Genomic DNA, 6,386 nt, shown 5'->3' on the forward strand with positions numbered 1-6,386 from the left:
AGTTATCTGGCAAACCGTACACTTCAGAAAAGGAGATTGGGCAAAAATGTATGGAGTTTGGTCCCGGAATGTACACGGATGACTTATATATCATTTGAAAGATCTAAATGAGACAAAAAAAAGTCGATATGGGGCCAAAAATATTCGTCGTGGGAGAAAAAAGTTATGTGTGCTGGAATGGTGTAAGAAGAGGTATGTTTTGGACAGTTCCTATTGAATAATATTTACTTGCGCAAATGTTTTGAATTCGTGCCTATGTATGTGCTTAGGTATGTTTTTATCTTAATTGTAAATATTTTAAAAATGTTGTGATTTAACACAGATTTCAGAACGTTTTGAGTTGCTGAAATGTGAATACTTAAAACATACGGTGATAAAAAATATAAAGATATAGGTATGAGCGTTTCACAAACACGTCACTTTAGGTAACAGTTGGACACAAATATCAAATCGTATTATCCTATTTCAGTGTTCTAGCAATATGTTTGTATAAACCGGCGGTTTACTCAGGAAGGATTTTCCAGACTATATCCGTTTTATCATTACAGTGGTTGTGTTGTTGTATTCTGTACTACACTGGAAGAAATACCTCGCTTGTCGTACACAGCTTCAGCGTGCTGGAAATCCGCGCGTCAGTTACCTCACTTATATCTTTGATATCAATAACATTATACTAGCATGCTATTGTTTCTCAGAGAAGGAGATCATTTGAACTAGAAGTAACTGTAGTGTTTGACTGTTTGCTGTGAACAAACTGCCAATAATTCGAGCAGAACCATTTCGGTTTGCTATCAATGTCAGCTCCATTGGCGACGCCTGAGCACATGTGGCTCCACAAATGCTTCGCTAAGAACGCTAAATACTCATGAGGATGTCAATAATGTGAATGTTAAGAAGTAATCATACCATCTTCCAGAGCTGCGCGACACACTTGAGCTGAGAACAGCTTTCATCGTGATGAACGACATGCAAAAACATGAGATCGGATGGTGGTCAATCAACAAAAGAGTGTGCATGTTGAGGATCAACGGTCGATCAACGGATGACAAAGACGCAGCTGGAACGCAAGTAGGACCGCCACCCATGTTTCCACGTTAAGATCATTGTAGGAGATTAGAACGCCAAGATAAGGAATTGAGATGGACGATTGGGAAGATCAGTGCTGTCGGACTGGCAAACATGAATGTCCAATGCTTGACTGTTTTGCCGCCTCTAAGAATATGGTCATTATAGTCTAGCACCTACTTCCAAGATAACCTTCCGTACCAATGGTGATCGCTAGTTATCCACAGCAAATGAAATCTCGAATCGGTCAGGTATTGCTTGATAGATTGCACATCTCCGACATAATCAACGACAAAATCTATCGTGGTGCTAACATTAACTCTACCCACTACCTGATAATTATAAAAATGCGCTTCAAACTTCCTGTCTTTAACAATGAACGGTACCGACGCCCGCCTCAGCATGACCTTCAGCGTACGAATTACACGGATGTCGCCACGGCATCGTTCTACATCTCTAGCAAGCGTATGCGGAATAGCTTTTGCTTGCTGAAACCTTTCTTGGCTATTGTACTACAGTAAAAATAACCATCAACTCACAGGTGGAGTCATTGTGCGTTGAACGTAGTCTATGGTTCGATTGGTTTGCTGAAGAGTTAAGAATTATTCTAGAGGAAAAAAAACGTGAAAAACCATACACAGTAGCGGAAGCAGCAGACTTGTGTTGATGACACAGGACCGGAGGTTCAAGGCAAAGGAGAGCATTTCAACGTCCGAATGTTGGACAAAAGCAGCCAACCAGATCCCACTTTGAGTGAAGTTAAGGATGACGTTAAACAGCTCAAGAATAACAAAGCAATTGTTGAGGATGGTATATGAGTGGAACTCATCAAGATGAGCCCGGAAAAGTTGATCGCTTGTCTGCATCGGCTGATAGTAATTACTATTCTTAAGAACCTGGCAGTTTTAACATCTGCAAGAAGAGTAGAGCCAAGGGGTTAAATACTCTGCCTACAGAAAACGTTAGTGCTTATCTATCTGTCTTTTCTTCTATCTGTAAAACTTGCATAAAAATTGTCAAGGGCTTGTACACAAGTTACTGGAGGGTAACAGACGGAGAGAGATAGGAGATAATATAAGATATGCACTCATTAGAAAAAAATAAGTTCATTGGACTCCACGGCATTCGTATACCAATTCGTAAAACGATAATGATTGACATTTTAACTTAAGACTGGTTGAATAATGTAGGAGCTCAGGTGATACTAAACATCCACGTATGCGGTATACAGCGCGAGATGGTTTATACTAGTGAGCTAGATTGCCATTGATTTAAACACATGAAATCCTAAAACTACGCATATGTTACTGCGTAGCATTTAGCAATGAGCATTTCAACTCACATTTAACGTTTTTTGATGCTGATGATGTTGTTCATTGAGGTTGAGTGGGTTGAGCTGATGGTTTTATTGATCTCTTCGTAAAATTCTTCCTGGAGAAATATTTACTTCAGCAAAAACAATACAGTCAGTTCTTTTATAAGACACCACACACTTTTCTTTCACCACTGTTTCCCAATTACTTTTCATCGAATGAGGCTGACTTTTTTAGAATACAAGTCGTAATATTACCTTATTACGAACAAAAAATATCGTATAGGTCGGTTAAAAAACCGTTAGGAATTGTGATTAGTATAATGTGGATAGCAGGGTCTGGTAGAAAACTTTACTGAATAAACATATGTATTTTAAAATGATTTTTAATGTTATTACGGTCTAACATGTATTTTTTTCATCTTTGAATCAAAGTCCTAATTCACTTCTTTCAAACATAGAACATCTAATCATCATATAGGTGCAGAAAAATATATGTTTTCATTTTTAATCGATAAAAAATATAGCAAAAATATAATAAAATACATAGAAAATCCATCTCAAACCATGCGGAATAACTTTTTTCTCCCACGACGGATATTTTTGACCCCATACCAACTTTTTCTTGTCGCATTCAGATCTTTCAAATGACAAATGAGTCATCTGTGTACATTCCGGGCCCAGATTTGCCCAATCTCCTTTATCAGAAATGACAACCAAAAAATCCCTGCCGAAAACGGCATACCCAGAATCCACACTATTCAGGAGAAGGCGGCATGTCCTTACGGCTCGTGCCATTGACTGTGGTATCACACGATTCCCTCGTTTTTTTAAGGATCCTATGTGTTGTGCAGCATAGAGCACTATGTGTACCGAGCAGACCGTAACGGTTAAATTATGCGAGCGCGCTCGCGCACGGAGTACTTTCCGGTGATACACTTTTATTCTAAGTTAGTCAAGTAAATCTTAGTAAGGACTTTGGGTTTTTTCGACCCATTTCGAAATTAAATTGAATGTAACTTTCGATGAAATATTCCAGAATTTATTTTTATTTTTATTTTTTTGAGGGAAATTTCATTTTTGAGGATACAAAAGTTTTGAATGACTCATAGGGGGAAGTTCCATAAAAAAGTCACAAGTTGTGACTTAGGGTCGTTTTCTACCCGAAATCTCGAAATCAAATCTCGGTCCAGTCTGATCCATGCGGAACCGGTTCATGTAGTCCCGGAAGGTGACCAGTGTGGACAAATCGATTAAATTTATCGGATTTAAGCTTAACCCGTTAACGCCCAAGGAATCCCACAATTGTGCTTGTATTACGAAATTGTTATCAATAGTTACGTTCCCATAAAATAAACACAGTTTCAGCAAAAAAATAAAATCTATGATGAGGATAAAAAAAAGCCTTAAAAGTTTGTCGTCGATATTCGACAGCTCGATTTTGCATTTTATTAAGACAAAATTATTGCTAGTTGATTCTTTAGAAACAGTAAACGTGGTAGAAAATATTTTCGGTTGGAAAGTTTCAACTCTTTTACTACCACGGGGGAAAAAACTTACGCTTACAACATAGGGTCCAGAAAAAAATAAAAATCCAACTTTGACAATGCATATCTCCGTCATTTTCTTAGCTATTTTCCAAATGTTTGTAGCAATGGGCTAGGGGGAGATCCCCCAGTACCGGACATTTAAGCCACTAAATTCATAATTCGAAAATTATTGATTTTATGGGCTCGTGTTACCCATTTATGATAAATATTATCATTTTCATAGTGTACAAAAATAAATTTGAAAATATAAATATGAATTTTGACATTGCATTTTGATGATGTATTTTAGTACCAAATTGATCGATCTTGAAAGGTGGCACCCAATACCGGACACAATCTGGAAATGCCTCGAATTCTGTAAATTTGAACATCATTGAATGTGTACACTATAGGAATAGTTTATAATTACCAATTCAATGCATTTACAACATTTACAAGAATAATTTGAGTTGTTTTTAGTTTGCAAGATGCCTATCAAAAACCACTTTCATATATGATGAAAAATAGCACATTTCATGATGTTGTTCTGAATGTTCATTCTTCTTAATTTTATTGCATGTTTGATACCAAGATCGACGGAACCCATGAAAAATGAAAGTATTTTGTAAAATTGTAATTTGTCCACATTTAGTATAATTATGGTACAAAATACATTCATACTATCAAATTACGATTATGTTCGATCATGCTTGCGGGATCTAAAGTATTTTTTAATATTCAAAATAATTACTAAATAGGCTCAAAATTAAGGGGATACGTCAATTTTTTAAGGATTTTCAAACTTTTCTACTTTTTTAAAAAGGCATGCATATTTCAAGGATGTGTTATTCTACGCAAACATTAGTCTACATAATAGCTTTCTTTTATACTAATACACCATCTTGATTGGACCATGATTTCTCAATGTTTCGACTTTGTCCGGTATTGGGTGCTGTCCGGCACTGGGGGATCTCCCCCTATTTGAGATCAATATCTATTTAAAACTAGTGGTCCCGGCAAACTTCGTCTTGCTATCAAGTAGGCTGTTGAAAAACGCCATACAACGTCTCCTACAAAATAATAGTTCTTCTTCTTCTTCTTGGTATTACGTCCTTACTGGGACAGAGCCTGCTTCTCAGCGTAGTGTTCTTATGAGCACTTCCACAGTTGTTAACTGAGAGCTTTCTTTGCCAAAGTTGCCATTTTCGCATTCGTATCTCGTGTGGCAGGAACGATTATACTCTATGCCCAGGGAAGTCAAGGAAATTTCCATTACGAAAAGATCCTGAACCGACCGGGATTCGAACCCAGACACCTTCAGCATGGCTTTGCTTTGTAGCCGCGGACTCTAACCACTCGGCTAAGGAAGGCCGTTCCGTTCACTTTCGTTATTTCGACTTTCCCGGCGAATATTCTGAACTTTTCGTACACACAAACACGTCGGAACACTTCACGAACACTTTAGTGAGAGAATTGTCAAAATATGGTGGCCCGTTCGTAAGCCATTTCGTGACATACAAACACCACTTCATTTTTATTTATATAGATTTATTTACCAAGATACTAAACTTGTTAACAAAAGATACTTCTGAGTGTTATCTGGTATGGATTCTTGGCACATATTATGCAATGTTACAATATTTAAGGTGATAAATTGAGGGGCCCAAATGAAAAGGGATGTAAGTGACATTTTGGCCGGTTTTTAGTTAAGTGTACCTTAAAATGCTACAGCTTTCGAATGGTATTTTAGGTGATTTTTCCGTTCAAAAGAAAAATATCATAATACGTAGAAGATCGGGTTGTTTTAAGGTTCACATACAATTTGTATGGAATGAAATGACTTCCAAGTCGATTTTCTCAAAACCAGGTTTTTGTCACTTGCTCCTCTTTGCCAACCCCCTCAGTTATGCTTTTCTTGGTTAAAAATAAATTCCGGAACCACAATTCACATGTTTGGGTTGAAAAATAAATTTTTGAATACAATCAAAATTTGTTTTACTCACGAAACCTCGAAAAACTATCTTTTTAAACCTTTTTCCTATAAATCACAATTCGATCCAGTGACATGTAGATTTTTCTACATGATTTTGATTGCGGAAGCCCAGTAAACATTTTTAGGTTGTAATAGAATTTAATGATTACACTCAAAATATCTTTTGATTAAAAAACCTACCAAAAAATTATTTTTTTAACACTGTTTGCCTATAAAGCGAATTTCAAAGCAGTAACTTATGGATTTATTGATTGAAAAATGACTGCTGAAGTCCATTGAATATATTTGTACAGAAATTTGATTACACTCTAAATAAGTTTCAATTTTGAAAATAGCGAGAATCCCATATTTTTTATAAATTTTGCCAATTAATCAAAATTAATGCAATGGCATCTTGTTTTGTCGCTTGGTGAACATGTTTGACCAGAAAATAAAATTCGATAATAAAATAAACGATCCGAACAAAGTTCAAAGCTGTTTTTCTTTC

This window comes from Aedes aegypti, chromosome 3 (genome assembly GCF_002204515.2).
Source record: "Aedes aegypti strain LVP_AGWG chromosome 3, AaegL5.0 Primary Assembly, whole genome shotgun sequence".
NCBI lineage: Eukaryota > Metazoa > Arthropoda > Insecta > Diptera > Culicidae > Aedes > Aedes aegypti.